Source organism: Mchenga conophoros, linkage group LG9, assembly GCF_057382185.1.
Source record: "Mchenga conophoros isolate Kocher_MC1m ecotype Shallow Benthic linkage group LG9, M_conophoros_male_GT1.1, whole genome shotgun sequence".
NCBI lineage: Eukaryota > Metazoa > Chordata > Actinopteri > Cichliformes > Cichlidae > Mchenga > Mchenga conophoros.
Window position 1 is genome coordinate 17,038,093 of NC_140534.1, and position 19,415 is coordinate 17,057,507.

General features: G+C 38.8%; 1 protein-coding gene and 1 long non-coding RNA gene across 2 annotated transcripts in view; both read left to right on the forward strand.

The window, feature by feature from the left end:
• Window positions 1-19,415, forward strand: part of LOC146567098 (uncharacterized) — a 274,156-nt gene that overhangs the window by 144,137 nt on the left and 110,604 nt on the right. The gene's annotated exons all lie outside the window — the stretch shown is intronic.
• The window catches only part of LOC146567099 (cadherin-18), a 94,180-nt gene that overhangs the window by 311 nt on the left and 74,454 nt on the right, over window positions 1-19,415 (forward strand). The window lies entirely within an intron of this gene.

The window sequence follows — 19,415 nt, forward strand, 5'->3', positions numbered from 1 at the left end:
TACGCTGCTGTGCTTCATAGACCTGGTAAATAAATTGCCTGGGGGTCTTGCGCGTGTGAGTACGCGCTTCTAAGCCGAGTTTGACCGTGCGCACGTTTGCGTCTTCACCCCGCATGAAATTGAGCATTAGGCGGAAAGAAACGGACATAAGAAGGTGGGGGGAAAAAAGTAAAAGAGTGCGCACACGTCATTTCTTGGGGTTATCAGAAGTGTATTTGGCTCTGAGGCGTTTCGGTCTTTTCTCCCGGGGTGTTGTTTCACACATCGGCTCGGTGGAGTTATGAATGATGGACAGGCTGCTCTAACAGAGTGGGAGTTGGAGGCTATCCGATACCTCTGATGTGTGTGCCGCACCAGTGTAGCCAGACTGAATTTTACGCGCACTGCAGGAAACAAGAGTCCACTCATTGACTGCAGCTTCTCTAAGTAGAGCTTTCTCTCTCCGCACCAGACCCCGTCTCTCTGTAGGGAGACAGAAATAAAGGCGCATTTAGAGTGAATGCCTCAGTTATCTGAATTCTGGGAGATGCTTTGACAGTCGTGTGTGTGTGTGTGTGTGTGTGTGTGTGTGTGTGTGTGTGTGTGTGTGTGTGTGTAAAAATGTAAAAATGCCTAAGGCAAGTGTCAGTTGTTTAGCTGTCCCTGTTAATGTTGCGTTGATTGGCTCCTGGTAAGCACAGGGTGGATTGTATAGCTGCCAGTCTTGCGCTGCATCTTTCAGGGATCCTCACCTCTTTGATGTGTTTGCAAATGTTTGAGAAAAAAGATGCCAAGTGTCATGCAATTCAGTGGCATGTTTTGGGCTGCAGTGTCTGGGAAAAGGATGATATTTGCTTCATAGCTGAATACTGAATGGCTTTATTAGAAACCATCTGGTTGTTACTGTTGGAGTTCTGACATTGATGTAGACAGAAATGCAAATCCTGTTTCTTATGAAAAAGGTTCTGTGTACGAATGTTCCTTTTCTTTATTTGGGGCCCTGGGAATACTCAGTGGATACTATTCCAATTGCCAATTTAGATATAATTAGAGGAAAAACAACTTTATTTTAGTAGTTTAGTATCAGTTAATTTGTCAAACATTTGCCAGATACTTGGCCAAGGGTTTAGTTGATAGGATGGTGAAAGATGACTTAAAATGGCCATAAGAGTATTCCATGGTGCAAAAATCACTAAAGGCCCACATTTGGAAAGCTTTTACCAACACTCACTTCGTACTTCTGCATTATAGGTGGCTCCAATAATTAATCAATCAAACATCATTGATTAGTTTCAGAGCCAGACTGAAGACCAGTAGTTTGGTGACAACAGTGACCATCTGTATGTAAAAGGCATCACATACTTGCATTCATTTCATGAAGGAAAGGCCCTCTGCAGAACTGTGCTACAAATTGCCAGTCTTATCTTTCTGTGTTTGCCTGGATAAGCCATTATCGCCTATTTTTCGAATATTTTTCAGAAGATGTTACAGGAGCACCACACGATTACTGACCTAAGCTTTGAATTAATTATCACAGCCTTTAAAGTCCAGTTATAATGATAGCAGGAACATAACACAGCAAGTGTTAACTTTATCATCATTTCTATGCATGTTGTTGAAGCAAAACTGAGGCAGCTGACTGGGTTCTAAAGAGGCCTTAAGAGTTGGTGCTTGAATCTGAAATGTACTGGTCATCTGCCCAATTTAATCTGGCAAGTGGAAGAGTCTGGAATAGCATGGCAACATATGCAAAACATAACCCACCAGCTGCACTAGCAAAAATAAAATACCTAAAAAAATAAGAGCTAAAGAGGAGCAGATAGACTGACTTCGCAGTTTTAGGTGATCAGCCTCAGTTTCATGTTCATCTGAGTAAGATGTGTTAAATCTATGATGTTGACATGAACCTGCACACACCTATATTTTTTTTTACCTGGTAACATGGCCCAGATAGTAAGTTTTACAAATTATAATGAACTTCTGTGAAATAATGAGTGAATGATTGGAGTTAAATTCATTTTCTAAAAACGTGCACACACACACACATGAGCAAATCATGTAATTCCAGCATTTAACAGACCAGATGATCATGTAGGATGCATCTATCCAATAAGATGGAGTGGCACATTAGAGATCATTACCTGCCTGGTAATAATCCAAGGTGAAATGCAGATGTACTAAAGTAGCCTGACTTGACTTCATTAGACACTCTTGGTTGATATGGAAGATTTTTATTTTCTCCAAAGTGTCCAGAGCTAATTGCACCATTCAGTCAAATTTGATTTTAAGCAAGCTGCATTTAAAATCATCTGTAAGTGTTTGAATATCACGCTGTGTATAATGCATATGGTTCATAGTGTGATAAATGCATCAAGGCCAAAGTGAACATGTTAATCACTGAAATCCTTGTTTGATGCGAGTTATGCAAACATTACCATAAAGTCAAGTGTCAACTGAAGTGTGAAAAATTTAGCAATTATCAGTCAATTATCAGTGTGTTTGTAACAGAGCAGGCATCTTAAACACTCAGCATGGCAGCTACAAAATAACAGTTTGGCACAGTTTTTTTGTGGCTAGCAGGGGGTAGCTGAGTGTAGCTTTCCTATAATTTGAATGCCTTCTCTGAAATTGCACCTAGTTTGACAAAGAACTCTGAAAGGCAATGTTTTGATCGTTTCTTTGATAAGTTTGTCTAACTGAACACCAAGGTTCTGTCATATCTCTAGGAGACTAGACAGCAATAAGAACAGTGGATTGTTATTGCTCCAACAGCACATTCAAAAAGGTCATTTAAAAGATGAATCATGCCTCCAAACAATCTCTTCCCAGAGAGCAAAGGTGGTCATACTCGCCCTATGTGTGCTCAATAGCACATAAAACATAAGAACATAATTCAAGGAAGAATAATAGATTCGGAAAAGCAAGTGTTGACGAGTCTTGTCAGCACTGCAATCTTCTTCTAAATCCAGGATGGTGAAATAATCCCCTGCTTGTAATGCAGCAGTGTGACTGTATTGTGTGGCTTGCAGTGTTAAATGATGTATGGGATTTTGTTGTTAAACTTCTGCGACATGACACCTTGATGGGAATGTATTCATACACGCAAAAATGAGTTCTCAAATTGAGAGTTAATCATGCACTAAACACTGTATTTTAAATTCCCGGCAGGGGCAGCAGTCATTAATTTGAAACAAGTAAGAAAAAAAAAGAAAGAAATAGCTAATTTGAACAGCTGATGGAGGGAGAAAAAGCAGCCCTAATAAAAATTAAGGAACTGAGAGAATCCAGGGGACACCTTTACCAGGATATAATTGAAAATGATTGTTGCAAATGAGGTGCAGAACAAAGTTAAAAAATAAAATAAAATATAGACATCTTTCAAGCTGAATTGTAACCCATTCTGGTTTCATCACTGCTTTTTTAGTAAAATAGTTTTAAGATTTGTAGAAAATCATTTAAATGGGGTGAAGTCTGTTGGATTCACTGATATCATACTGTTTGGAGTTCATATTTTATCACATATTCCTGATATTTTGGTATATAATCCATTGTCCTATGGTAGGTGCCTACTGTACACTTGTTAACCAGTTTAGTTAATCAGGATCGGTGCTTACTATCATCCATTGTGAGATAGTTATAAGATAGTCATTAGCATTCCTTAACAGGCACCTTTTGCTAAAGTTTCTGTGCTCTCCTGTTCACGCTATTAAAGTTGCAATTATGGACAGTTAGTTGATCAGGTCTTGGCCCACACTGCTTAACTGATACGTGGCAGTGGCTCAGATCAAATAATCCTGGAGGAGCCTTGGTCTTCCTTTTCTTAGAAGAAAGGCAAAGAAAAATCAGTGATTCAGCAAAACCCAATAACACAAAGCTGGCTCATTAATACCCACCAGTAAGAGCCTGAATCATTTCTTCTACTTTTAACTCGCCATTTCAGGTCAGTTGGCATCTAGCGTTTCCTATATTTTGATTTAGGGTTCCACTGCTTACAGTGGAACTCCGAGCAGTCTGCATCACCCTGACATTATTGCACTATGGGTGTCTTCTGTATGGGGGAGAGCAACATTAGAATGATTCATCTCCTACTCTCACTGTCAGTGACGAAAGAGCAGTAAAGCATTTCCTTATAGAGCACTCACCACTATAAATGGAAGTGTGATCATTGGCAAGCCTGTAGGCCATTGCTTTGTGGTTTCTCAGTAACACAAAGTGAATGATAAACCTGTTCCTATTTGGCTAAAGAATGAATCCATAACCAGAGTTTTTCGTTGAACGATTTTGGAGGAATTCTTTTGGCTTCTTTTAAACTTTAGGATCCTTAAAATGACTCGTCCAATCTTAACAGGAGCCCCGTCTTCTCCCCGTCTCCAGCATCTGCTAACTTTCAGCAGACAAAAGCCCCAGCTCACAGCTCTCTAAGCACTGAAAAATGCCTTTTAAGGATTTAGTTGAAACACTGGTCTCTTGTACAGGAGACAGGCTTTGTGTTCTGTCAGAATGAGTATAGTGCCATTAAGGAGAATTACATAAAAACAATGCATCTAAAAATCAGTTTTTGCACAATGCTTTATTTAAATGAAGACAAAAGTGTATGAAGTGAAATATAAATGAATGAAAATATAGGTGTCCTGTAAAAGAGAGAAAAAAGGAAAGTATATGAGAGCATTTTGTCTGAATATTTGTTCAGTGTTTTATTGGAAGAATGACTTTGCCAGCCATGAAAACAGAGCCATTTGATTGCCAATGTGCTGCATGAATACTTAATGTACTATTAGAGGGGTTGGATTTCCATTTCACATTTGTTAGGGTTTGTTCAGAGACTTTCCTTTTTTTTTCCTTTTATTACATAGCTCTTACGGGTGAACTGTCATTATGTAATCACTGTGCATTTGTGACTGGGATCCTGAAGGCTGCCTCACAGTATTTTATTTTCTTCTTTGCTTGAGTGTGTTGTGGATACGCCTTTTTGGTCACACTCACCATATTCACCTGGTTACATCTTTTATTATACGTAGTCCCAAGTACAAAAATTAATAATGTGGCTGATATTTAGCATTATGCTCAAGAACAGTTCAACACTGTTTATGCACATTTATTCATTTCATTATATCCAAAATGGGATTAAACCTCCGGTGAACGAAACACATTCTTTTCATTAACAGGAGACATCTGAAGACATATTGTGTTTTTTAGCGTTAATAGGACTTTAAAGAATACAGTCCATCTACAGTAGTGTGTAAAAGTCTGGAGTCAATCCACATTTCTTCATATGTTTCTACAAGGCACTCAGACTTCCTGGTAATTTTTAAAGTTGTCTTCCGCAATAGATCTTCAGGCTTTCTGAAGGTCGAAAGATTTTTTTAGTTTGTTGAACCACTTAACATCGGCTTATGACTCATTCAAGCACAAACGAGGCTCAAGAAATGGCTCAAGAAATAAACCAGTGTTGTGTCTACACATAGCAGACAGTTTAGCAAAGAACCCATTTTAAGTTGCAACTTTAGGAAAATGTGTTGAAAATGGAAACAAATTATATGGTTTTGTGACAGGCTGCTAGTAACAAAGATAACAGTTTCACAGGAATAAAATTTTCTGCACCAACAAGTGGAATACCTAAAGAGCTATTAGTTGAAAATTTAGCATCTCTCAGCATGGTGTGTGTCACAGTCTGTTCTTAAAAGATTTGAGGAGTGGACAAATGGAGAACCAGTGAACAGAATTTGAAAGTCATCTCCTTAAGAAACAGGGAAAAGAAATCCAGCAAAGACTTGAAATGAGACCTGAGAGATGCATCTGGAACTTCAGTGTATCCATCTGCTGTTTGTGGAAACCTCATCAGAATTGGGTTGATCTGATATCCTCGTGTGATATCCTTGTTCCCAGATCATCATACTAAATGTTGTTCCAGGATCAACATTGCAAGTGACCAATCAGAATGTTGTGACGTCATACTTTTGCGACTTCGGGAAAAACCGGCGTAAAACAAAAAACTGTACTAAAGCTGCGTGAAACTGCCTCTGTCCGCCGATCAACGGACCCTGACCCTCAGGTGGAAGTAACAACTCAGGGTAAATACCTCAGGGTCCTGTTCATGAGCATACAGGGGAAGAGTAGGCTGAAAGATTGACAGATGGATCTGTGCAGTTTGTAGTAATGTAGATAATGTACTTTTGTTCTGTTGAAAGGAGAGCGATGCCAAGAGGCAAAAACTGATGATTTATCTACATTTCTACCCATGACCCCATCGCCACGAGCTATGAGTGACCAAAACAAAAAGATTATAGATATCAGCCCCTGTTGACAGACTGATATCATAAAATCAATGTTTTTGTATTACCAGTATGCACTTTTGTTCTTTTGTGTATTTTTAACAATGTATAAAACCCTAACTGTGACCTAAATCATAGTTCTAACCTTGTTGTTTCATTTACAACCATGAAATTAGAAATGCATCAATATGTCGTGTAAAGAGGAGTATTATTATTAGTAGTACTATGTTGACTGCCTTCAGCCTTTAATCAAATAAGATTGTATTTACCAATGTTTAGGTGTTTCGTCACATCCGTTTTACTCTCACTGAGGAAGGAAAAAAAAAAGAAAAACTTTTTTTAGTTTTAGGTAATAAAATGAAATGAGTTGGTACAAAAAGTTTAAAATATGTCAAGTTTACATTTGAAGTCCTTGAAGTGGTGTGCTCCTTATACCTATGATATGTGTTTGAAGGCTGTATGGACTCGTCCTTTAATCAAGGAAGACGAGCTAAATCATTATAGAGGGGCCCAAAGTACAGCTAATGTTCTTCATCACCAAAAAAAAATAAAAAAAATAAAAAATAAACACAACACAAGCATACCCTGCAAGGTGAGGTGTGTTTGGCATGCCCAACTGGCATGAGACCTCAGATCAGACCCAAGAAACAGAAAAAAGATGTCTTAACTGGCTTGGGGACCCTTTTGTGTCTCTAAGGAAGAGCTAGAGGAGATGGCAGGGGAGACTGAACTCTCAGTGGGTCTGCTCTGACTGCACCCCCCAAGACCTAGACTTGAATAAGAGGCAGAAAATGGAGGGATGGCTTGATGGGTGGAATGCAGACTAATTCAGAAGTCATGTAGTGAGCTGACAGAGTCAAGTCGGTAAGTTGTCTGTGTCACAGAGCGGAGAAACCCTGGTGTGTGGTGCTGATAAAACATTAGTGTGCTCTGAGTCTGTCAGACCTGTTCACCCTTCACGTGCATTTCTGGCATGCGAAAGAGATGTTAATTGGGCCATGTCAATGCTTTATGAGAGTGAGAGGGCAAGATGGGGGATGGATAGGGTATCCATACTGATTCACAGGCCTGAGGAACACGAGAGAAGCATAGGAGGCTGTCCAATAGAGTTAGACAACACATGGAATTTTAACACCCCTTGAGTTACTCCTGGTAATTGTTAAAGTTAGAAAATAGTCTAACAAGCTATTGAAACTTCAATTCTACTCCAACATCACCTTTTAGAGGAGTTTAACATTACTGTTCCCACATAGCAAGAATGGTGCCATGCGTGCTCTTTTCCTTATCCTAGTTTAAATTTTAGACTTTGAATTGTATTTATACCCAAGTATTCATACGTAATATTTCTGAAATAACAAAAATATAATTTATCCTGTCACAACACTGACTGTACTGACTCACTGCCATTACTGTTAGTTCTCGAGCCAAGTTGCGTGGCGTGTAATCAGCCTGTAGTTTTAAGACTCATGATTGAACCATCCATTTTGTAACATCTGCCTGCTACCACAGCACAAAGACTGTACGTGTGAGCTTGTAAACTGGCACATGGTTTGACAGTTTGACTTACTCACGCACATTCAATTAATTTCAATGCATGGAGAGACACTTTGTTGCCAAACATGCCAAGAACAAATCTTAAGCTCGATAACCTTGACATCCAGTTGATGTTTGATTATTTTTGTTTTTTTGCATTGCATTTTATTTGTGGCATTGCACCAAGTACCACCAATTTCTCTGTAACGAGCAAACCAAAAAGGCCAATTTGATATTCTTTTGCAAGAATGCATTAAAAACTAAATCCAGAATCTGGAAAATAAAAAGGTTTGTGAGAAACTGACATTTGCTTTTGGAGCATGAGGCAACATTAGACATTTTCAGATTTGTCGACTGGATTATAAATCACGAGAAATCTAATTTGCAATATTTTTGAGTACACAATAAGATCTGAAGACATCAACACGGGGTCTGGGTAAAGTTGATTGTAGCAGTGATAATCTTGTATTACTCAAATCTCCTAGCACAGAATACACTGAACTCTATACATCCATCCATTTTCTTCCACTCATTCCATGCAATTCAGGGCTAGAGAGTATCCCAGCGGTCATAGGGAAAAAGGTGTGGTACCCCCTGGACAGGTTGCCAGACTATTAAAGACTACAATCAAACCTCCAGCCACTTTAGAGTTGCATAGAGAAGCAGCACAGGCACATGCAAACTCAACATAAAACTGTCCCAGTGGGTATATTTGAACCCAGGATCTTTTTTTGCAATGAGGCAACAGAGCTAACCATCACACCAAGGAGCTAAAGACCATAGTCAGAAATGTATAAAACTCAACAAAAAGGAATGTAGATTGCATCAAGACATGGAAACCTGCATTAAGCCAGGGTGGTGAAAGAAAACGTACCATGTGTCAGGTCTCACTCTAATTACTGAAAAAGTAATTGTTGGAGGAACGATAAACAGAAAACTGAAGGAATCGAAATCTAGGAAACCCCAGTGGTGATTCAGAGAACATAAATCAGATTCTCAAATTCATAATAAATAGGGCTAGATTACGTTAACGATATTACAGTTATTTTAGTTTTTGACAGTCCTGAAAGTTATGTACATATAAAAAAAAAAAAAAAATGAAACCTTTACTGCCCTCGTCTGCCCACAGTCCGCTGTACATATACCTCCTTACACATTTCTATGACTATTCTCTCCTCTCACTGCCTCTGCCGTCTGCATCACCAGCTTATTCTTTATTTGGATGATGAGGTGGCATATTTGTCTGTTGATGCTCCTAACACCCTCCCTGCTAGTCTCTGTGGGCACTTGAAAAGCAGTGCGGCAAGCATCTGCGAAACCCCCAAATCTCTCGCACTTCATCCTCTCATGAGGGAATCTACCTGGCAGCAAGAAAGCAAGCTTATCTGTGTATGAAATGCTAATGTGAATAGCCTCAGCCCTACTTTGTGGATGAGAGCACAGACACCCTCCTTGTTGTAAAACCCACCTGCTCTCTGTGTTTTAGCATGTGTGAAACAGTGAAGCCTGCCAAACTCCAGTAGCTTCAGCTTGAATTTAGACTCCTCAGACATGAAGAGAACCGAGTGCTGTAGGTGATATGAATATGTTTCCAGTCTGAATCCACCTTGTGCCTTTTTCTCTTGTTCTGTTTGACTTAAATCCCAAAAAGCATGGTGTTCATTCAAGTAGTGCTACAATGAGTAGTCAGTTCAATGACCAGCCAATTGGTGGAAAATTATTCAACAAATTCTCTGAGCAATTAGTCATTTATTAATGCAGTATGGCCAATATTTCTTGAACCACCTCCTAGCTATTAAATGTGATCATCAATGCCTTTTTTGTTTGTTTGTTTTGATAAAAAAATAAATTCATCATTTTGAAGATTCATTATAGGATTTATAACATTCATTATTTCCATCTCAAATTCATTTCATCCTTATTTAGTTGACATTGCTATCAAGGAAATATGGATGAAAACAGTGTAGATTTAAAATTCTTCTCAGCCCCCTTTTCCCCTGCATTTGGACTTATAGTGCTGAATTACCACTGAAAACTAATAATGTGTAGGCCTGTCACGATACTAGATACCCAAGAAAATACTCAATACCATTTTTGATACAATGGCATTATTTTTTTAAATAAAAAACTTATTACAAAACAATGAAAGACAACACTAGTTATCTAACAAAAACAGCTGAAAAGGTAATTTAACTGTAAGGTGTATATGATCAGTTTCCTTTAGGCAGTGCAAAGAAACAAAACAAAAACACAAAGAAGACAGTGTTTTTAGGTTGTTTGAGGCCATATTTTTGTTGCTGATCAAAGAGAGATGTTAAAGTAGGCTGCCACTCTTTCTGTGTAGTTACCAGTAGATTTTTCTCACCATCAATCTGGGATTTTAAGAAAAACACAACACTTCTTAAGACATTAATAATCGTGCTATGCTTTAAATTAGAACTGCATCTTAATATTACAGATGGGCAATATTGATGTTGTTTGGTGCCCAGCTCCAGTATTACAGTCATATTTTAATTATCCATAGCTTCTTGTCACTACCTTAATGATAAGTTAGCAGAATATGGCTCTCAGACAACTGCCAATAAACACGTTGTAATAAATATTAATATTTAAAAGAAACAAGTGTGACGGCCAGGTTCACATACATGATACTTTACAGTTTTACATGTTTTAAACCTCAGCGTTGGTGAGATTTGAGCTTTACTGGCCTCTCAAAATTCCTCTTAAAGTGTTACTCAGTGCCGTGAATGTCAACTACTTCAGCTGCTAGTGAGGGAGGCTGTGAGCCTGTCTGCAGTGGCGCTGTGTGAACTACAACACTACTGCTGGTATTGATACTGTTGTAAATTAGTATATAATCAAGTGGCAATATATAGTTTTCTTCCCCTAATCTCTAACGCTACCAAAAGTAAAGAAAAAACAAAGAAACAAAGAACCAAAAAAAGACTGCAGGTGACCTTTTGGAGCATTTTTCAGTGCAGCTATACAATCTCTTATAGGAATGGAAAAAAACCAGAGTAACAATGAACTGATCATTTCATAGAAAGTGATTAAATAGCGACACAAAATGGTGCGCCTGTTGAACCGGCTCATTTTATGTTTTTCCTTGATTACAAAAAACAAACAAACAAAAAAAGATAAATAATAAGCTCCTACATTTAGGCATTTGGCAGTGTGCTGTAGTCTGTCTGCATAATTTTGATGGACCTCTGCTGGAGTGTTTTGCTGCACTCAAAGTGAAGAGACATGATGATGATGCGAGCTGAAAAACTGTTTTTTCCCTGCAGTGGCCAGCAGATGGGTGCTGTCTACTCCATCCTGGCAATCCTCCTGTATGAGGAGAGCTCAAGAAATCCAACCATTAAACACACAACAGATGGGACATTTTCCATCTTCCGCCCAGCTCTCATTAAGCAGCCAAACAACATATAGTGTGGCTGACGAGTGCAGGCATGTTTTCTAATTTGACACCAAGAAGGGGGAAAAAAAAGTCTGGGAAGGAGTCCTGCTTCACAGATATAATTAAGGTTGTTTAACTTGTCAACATGGGGAGATGAAACCATTAGAGGTTTTGAAGAACTACACGTTTTGTGTGTGTGCTATGGATCATATTGAGAGAAACCTGTAATGTAATGTGGGGCATCTCTGCAGTATTGAATGACAGACTGTGTAAAGCACCAGTTTTAGTTATCTAATACTAGACGTACCATAATAACTTTTTAAGATGGTCAGCGCTATGTGTGAGTAGGTGCTCATAAACATCGGTCATATGGACCTGGTTTGGGTTTAGGCAGTCGGAAGTTGAGCAGAAAAATATCATCTGCAAATTATGCCGGGCGACAGTAATAGCCAAGAGAAGGAGTACAAGTAATTTGTTTTATCACCTGAAAATGAAGCATGTTTTGGAATATGAGGAAAGCCAAAAACTGCGCCTTTCACAAACGCCCAGTCAGTCAGGTGGAAAGAAAAAAGGTGGCCCTACACACTAATAGACTGATATTCTCCAAGCCTTTTCCTAAGGCACATTTTGCACTTTATTTTAAACCATTTAGAATTTTGTGTTTTATCGATATTTTACTTGTATCTTTTTACTCAAAAAGATTTTTGCGCATTTGTCTTCATTTTTATTTGTTATTTAAGAATTTTGTGTCACATTGAAAACAAGAAAAGTTTTGCACAATAAATCTTCTTAAAATGGCATGATATACTGTTCAGTCATTTTGACATACAGAAGAAATAATATATCGCGATATATATCATTACTGCACATGCTTCAAATTTTACTGCAATATGGATTTTAGGCCATATCGCCCTAATGCAGATCATTGGTGGAATAGCGTTGTACGCATGTTTCAGTGTTTACTATTCTTGTTGGGACACTTAGTGTTAACCGGAGTTTGATTGTACATATGTGCAGCTATGCTCACTGTGTTCACTCGAGTGCCAAAGACAAACTTCTGTTAAGGGAGACAACAAAGGCTAATCTAATTCTCGCTCTCATTTTGCCAATCTTTGCTTTGCCAAGTCAAGTGAGAAATGGTGCATTTTAGGTCTGAGGTAATCAAAGCTAAGGGTTAGGACAGATGGTGTTTGGAGGGCTGTTTACTAGAAGGACAAGTTGCTGTTGACTTTGGGAGAAATGGTGGGAGGGGGTGACTGACACACCATCCTGCCTACATGACTCAGTGGGAGTCATTACTGCAATGGGCCTAATTACCTTCAGGCCTAATCTGTGTTTAAAAACCTGCTGCTTATTGCTTTTAATTACCCACAAGTGTTGGAAGAAGATTGAAATGCAAGGCTGGAGCATTTGTCTCTTGTGTTTCTGCATTTGCCATGTGCATGAGAGAGAGAGAATATATGCAGGAATGTTTACAATATGCCACCTTTTCAAGCTTCTCACACCTAGTTGTAGGTACTGTGAAGTTTGGAGTCTCCTGCACTCTGTCGATTGAAGGCTTTTACTTCCCTCATTCTCTGCAGCACAAGTGTTTTTGACAGCCCAGTATTCTCTCTGTTTTTTTTTTATCCCACAAAATACACATTCATTTAAAATGTTAGTCAGTCAGTCAGTCAAGTTAAAACACTCAGCTCGCTCTTTCTTCTTGCCTAAAATAATGAGGGCAGATTCTCACTTCTTTAGATTTTGGTTTGACAAGATGAGGGAAATGTTATCTATAGAACTTACTCATGATTAATATATGATCCCGAGGCTGTTTTGTGCCGACCATCCTTGGGGTATGCAATGTGATCAAAGTTGATTCTTGCAGGTACTGGAATATATGCTCATAGTAACTTGGAGAAGAAAACAGTGAAAGTACACACACACACACACACACACACACACACACACACACACGAAAAAAGTTTGGGAAGTTCTATTAAAAGCAGCAGTGTAGAGCAGTAGGATGTTAGAGCCTTTCCAGTGTACTGTTAATGTTGGTGTTTTGTCTTTAGGGGTCCTGGAATTTTGGGATGTTAGAGAGACAAGTGTGTGATTTGCAATGTGGGTTGCCTGTCTGAACTGCAGGACATATTTCTGGTTTAAAAACTTGCAATATTCTCTTGAGGAAGACCAACACCTGAGCACCACTTGCTGTAACACAAAAACTGTATTATTGTAGGGTAGCTTTCATCTGTAAGAGTCATTTTCTTAAAGCTGTTTGGACCTCTAATGCATCAAGACTGGAAGGGTTTTTTTTGGGAAATCACCACCAACTAAAGCCAGATTGCATCTTAGAAAGCTTATGCCAGAGTTGTAAGATCAGGCATTTGGGTCAATAAACTAACCACTAAAGCAGTCCATTCAGACATGATTTCCTGCATACTCTAATAAGATTTCATTGTGGAAATATTACCGCTTGGGTAAACCTCTGAATTCCTGGCATCTCTCTACAGCCTATTTGTCTCCAATTTCATGGAACCTCCAGGGTTTGCCACACATTCAGAGGATTGCCCTGCTTGTGAAGCTGATCAGACTAATCTCCTTTCTTTCATCAACAATGAGCTGGGTCGAATGACCCAACAGACTCTAGCTAAACAGTGGTTATTTTTAGAACAGGTACAGATCAATCAAATGTGATTTTTACAGTTCTCATAAAAGTAACTTTTCAATTCTGTATTGTAGTAAATAGGTAAATTGTGTTAACAGGGAGTCATTAGACAAATTCCAAACAGCAGGGCGTCTTACCGTTAGTCCTCAGTTACAGAGAACTGAGCAAAGAATAGTTAAAAACTTTGTGAAGAAAAAATGATCCATAAATTGTCTCCGCTTGCCTTTCTGTAAGAGTCACCACACGCCACTGATCTCTATAAATCCAACACTTGCCTCAGGTGTGGTTTTAAGGATAAATATCTCTTATAGTATGTTAAGTTTTACATATTTGTTTTAAATAGGATTGTTTTAGGACAATGACAGGACAAGGAGTCTGACAAAGCAAAGTAGTTAAAGACTTCAAAGGTTTGGCAAATCCTTTGCATTGATTTGCAGCATTGACCAGAACAACAATATAATGAGGACAGATCAGCAGCATTTATTGCTAAAATTTGCTTGCCGAATAACCAAAAAACCCTTTAGGCAGTTAAAATCAGCTGAGAAGCAACATCAGAGAAGAGAATCTCAGATGAAGGTAAGAAATAGTGGTTTTACACCCCCAGGGTCTTTATGGATAAGGCGGAGATGGGCAGGAGGAAGGATGTGCAATAGATGGTCAAAAGGTAAAGTGAAGCACATGGGCAGATAGATTATTGGAAAAGAGAGTGGTGTTGACAGCATGGGAGAACAAAAGTGATGAAGACAACTGAGCAGCAAGATTAGCACATATGACCAAAAAGATTAGGGACTCCTTATTGACCTTACAGAAGACAGAAGTACAAAACTGTAGCGGGGGGATTTTAAAAGACTAGAACATCATAATTAGAATAATAAACCACTAGAAGATAGATTTATCTATGTTGTCTGGCTGCTTCTATTGTGACACTTGGCAACTAAATTGTTGTCTTTCTCCTCTTTTCAGAAAATGTTTGTTTTTTAAAGAGGAGACTAAATGACTCAACGGACCCATTAGTGAAAAATATGCCATTAAATTGGCTTCTTTTAAGCATCCATTAAAACAAGTTTATTGAGAGCCCTTTCTGAATCAACAGAAACACCAGAAACATAAAATTATGTTCAGGCCTCAGGAACATTTCACAGCAGTGTTTCAGTCTGATTTCACATAATCACGTATTGCTGTGTCACTAATTTTTCTTTGTTGCTTGTTTCCCTGTACTCACTTCAGCCCTCTTGTTTACCTTCTTCAGCTCAGTGTAACATTGCCTGAGACTACAGGCAACAAACAGGCCCTATAAACTGGTGGAAAATGTTTGTATTTCTCTCCTCTGTGAGGTGACAAGTCAAGAGTCTCTTTTGCTGTGGCCGTCGCTCTCTAGCTGGCCCTTTTTGTTCTGAGGATAGAACAGTAGTTCACTGATATGTGTTTTGACCCACCCTGTGTTCTGCTGTCTGGTGTTTGACATAGACAGAAAGCCGATGCTGTGAAATCGAATGCAGTGGGTGAGCTCTCAGCAGGAGGCCAAAACATTAGCTATTAGCAGCAGGCGACAGACGCCTGTTCTCCATCTCTGCCATACTGAATTGAGGTGCATCTCTTCTGCGTTTTCCAACATCTCTTCCACCATATTGGTCCGTCATTTTGTTTTATCTTTCTGCGTTTTAAAGTGTTTCATCTCCTGCAGTGTCATCAGCGGGTGTGATTACGTGCAAAAACGATTGGCTCTGCCGAGGTCTTATTAAATTCAAGTTGTTTACAGGACCAGTTGAGTCACTGCGATTGAGTTTTCCAGTTCCCATGAATAAAAGAGGAGACAGAGATATATATTTTTAAGTTGTTTGATGTTTAGAGAGAACAAAAGTAGAAGAAAAAGTATGTAAAGATTGAAGTACCACCAATTGTGGGAGAAGTCAAGGTGGCTGATCGTTCTTCCCCATCCCCGAACAACAGGACAGTGATATCAAACACACATCACCATTGGTTTTGGAATGAATAAAACAGGCTAACATTAAGGTTCTTGAATGGCCTTTTCTTGGCCAAATTGGTAGAGTTATTTTAAATTGGTTGGTTTTTTGGCAAGAGGCATACTCATAAGCAGAGTGTTAAAATGTTTGCACTGAAGCACCGCAGCAATTTCCTAATGTTGTAAACCTGCTCAACATTTGGCAATAAACCCCATTCTGATTCTGAAAATGTCTTGTCAAAACTAGAAGACAGAAGCTTGTTGATTGGCACCAAAGGCATCTGGTCAAGGTGCAACCTGCTAAGGCAGCGGTCCCCAACCTCCGGGCCTTGGACCGGTACCGGTCCGTGAGTCGTTTGGTACCGGGCCGCAAGAGTTGAGGCCCAGGTCTGAAATGTATGGTTTTCAGGGTTTTTTTGTTATTGTTTTTATTGTTAACTCGGTTTTCCTGAGTCTTTTCACGTGTGTTATGAATAAATCTTTTTTTCGGTACCGGTACTAGTTTTATTTTGTTGTATTTATCCGCGACACCTTAAAGGCCGGTCCGTGAAAATATTGTCGGGCATAAACCGTTCCGTGGCGCAAAAAAGGTTGGCGACCGCTGTGCTAAGGGATATTTAACAAAATATCCCATAGCTGATATTCATGCCTGTATGTATAATAAACAAACAAACAAACAAACCCTGGGATCCTGGAAGAGCAGTGTGAAGAAGGCCCACGACATCATAAATGACTCCTTTCCAAACCACAAACAATTCACTGTGTTTCCCTCTGGGAGGTGGTACAGGCTCCAATTCCAAACCAGCTTCTTCCACACAGCCAACAGACTGCTAAATTCTGGACAATAGCAACACACACAAAGTTTTCTGGTGGTTTTTGTTTTGTGTATACACACACATACACATTTATTTATTTATTTTGCATAGGGTTCTCAATATTCTTCTCAGTGCTGCCTAGTTCAGGATTTTAATATGGCAGTGTAGGGGATTGACTCCCTTTTGGAGCCAACCTTAAGTGGCCTCTAGAGATGTCGTTTCTGGCACTTTGGGATTGGCTTCATTTTTCAGCCCTTGAGGTTGCCACTAGGAAAAATCAGAAATATTTGCAGAAGGAGCTTTTATGCCAATATGCTTTTGTTTGCAGATACAGATATTTGTAATGTAATACATCTTTCTGTACTATTTATTTTGTTTGTATTGTTGTATTTAAATGTTCTTGCTCATATGGGCCTTTGGCTATAGAAAAAAGCTGTCCTACTACTGTACAGTAGTTGGATCAAATCCATTAAAACCAGTTAACCCACATTGGATTTGTTATAGAAAAATATCAAATATTTGGTGATTGTTGATATCTTTATCCTTTAAAACTATTGTAGAAACATTTGGTTTGGCATACTTTGTCAATGCAGTACTTTTCATTATATTATCCCAGTTAAGTTCATGTACAAAATCATATTGAAATACAACTGACGTGCTTATAAATGTAGACAGTCTAGCAAACATTCTGCCAAAATCGTTGCGGTTGCCTGTGCTGCATAACCCATCCTGTTAAGCGCTGCACATATTTAAACATGCCGTGGGCTGAAGGCTGCTCAAAACAATATAATCATCATAAAAGGGGGGAAATTATTTCCATTGATGGAGCCAGATGCTGTTGATTTCATGGCTCCCTGAAATGTATTTTGCTTAGAATCAGCACGATAATCAGACAATTAGGAGGCTGATTGAAGTGAGCCCCAGGAGGTGAAAGTGAAACTACTGGAAAAGATATTCTGACACCCAGTCTGACTTGCTCAGGTACCTCAAACGGTTCACCAGTGCTTTCCCATGTAGGAAAATGTTTTACACTGTCACTGAATTGTATTATTGAGTCAGAAAAATTATTGTGATCCAAGAAACAAACCTTAAAATCTCTAAAACACTTTATTTATGATATTGCTTTACAATTTTCTGCAGGGTTTGGTATAATTTTCTCAGATATAGGTGGAGAGCAGGAGAAGCAGGATTTGGGCGTAGCTACCTATAGAGATGAAAATCATTTCCAAGATTGCAGGTTTAGTGTGTGGTTGAGTATTTATCCTGCTCAGCTTTAATCCAAGACTTTGTACCACACCACTTTTCCTTTCCTTTGACTGCACGGGCTGACATTCAGTATTTCACATTACAACCACTGCACTTAGTGAACATGACCAACAACTATAGTTTAGCTCAATAATTTGTGTGTAAAGATATTTAATACATGGGGATTAGCCAAGGAGTTCTGAGCACATCTTAATCCACATGGAGAAAAAAAAATATTTCTAAAAAAATAATTCAGTGATTATCCTTCAAAGTATGTGACAGTGGTAAGTTGCATTAATATCCTGTTTCAGCATTTCTCTCTAATGTTGACACATGCATAGAAGCACACTTTGAAGTCTGTCAGCTCCTTTATCCTGTTATATATCAAATGCAAGTATTTGTCCTCTTGATAATCCCTGTGAAGCAGCTATTCTGCTGTAACACTTGAATGCTAGACCAACTCTCTGCTGTACGTTAGTATTCAAGACTGTGGAACATTTTATTATGGGGGGAAGAGAAGGGAAACAAAGTACAAACACGTTTTTCCTCCTTGTATTTATTTCCTTTTTTTTTTAAACTTTTTTTGTATTCTTGTACTGTATTTGTGTTTATTCACACTTCATTTATCATTTCATGTTCAAATGGAGAACTTAAGTTTTAATTTAAAAGCAAAAGACATGGGGAGAGGTTTTTAATTAAAAAAAAAAAAATCCATGCATTATAAATAGTTTAGTATAATATTTGACATTATTACTTGCTTCAAACATGGTTTTTTGTCATAAGCATTTTTTTTAACTTCCTGTCTTCTCTCACCACTGGTCACGGCAGGTGGCCGCCCCTCCCTGAGTCAGTTTCTGCCGGAGGTTTCTTCCTCATAAAAGGGAGTTTTTCCCCTCCCACTGTCGCCAAAGTGCTTGCTCATATGGGTCCATATGATTGTTTATAAAGCACCAAATCACAACAAGAGAAAAACCCAACAGAGTTGAATTGAAAAGTCAGTCAGTATGTTCCAATTCTACGTCTGGATGCAGTCAACATGCATTACAGATGCTTTCTGTAAATATGGAGCGGACATGTATCCTGTCAGATACCTAGTATGCGTGATTAATATCACAAAAAGCTCCTCACAACACTTGCTCTCTCTTGTTTGTTTTTCGCCCACTTTGCACTAGAGAGAGGAAACCAGCGGCTGAACAACAGCAGCACGTTTAACCTTGATAAGCTGTTGTTAGATTTTTTAGTATTACTTTATATACCAGGATCTTTTTCTACGCAGCTGACGGCTGGTAACTGGGCAGGGGCGGATCTAGCAAAGTTTTGACAGGGGGCCAGGTGGGGCATTAACAGGGAAGAGGGGGGCACAAAGACAGACTTTTCTTTCTTATTCTCATTTAAAATGTCTAGCTTTTAATAAATAATTATCTGAATCTTACACCCAAAGTTTTAATCTGATGTAAAATGTATAGACGTCCATTACTGTATATAGTAACTGTTAAGTCTAATATACCCTAGTAAGCTATAGTACTTTTTCCTTTGGAAAGATACCATCTGTGCA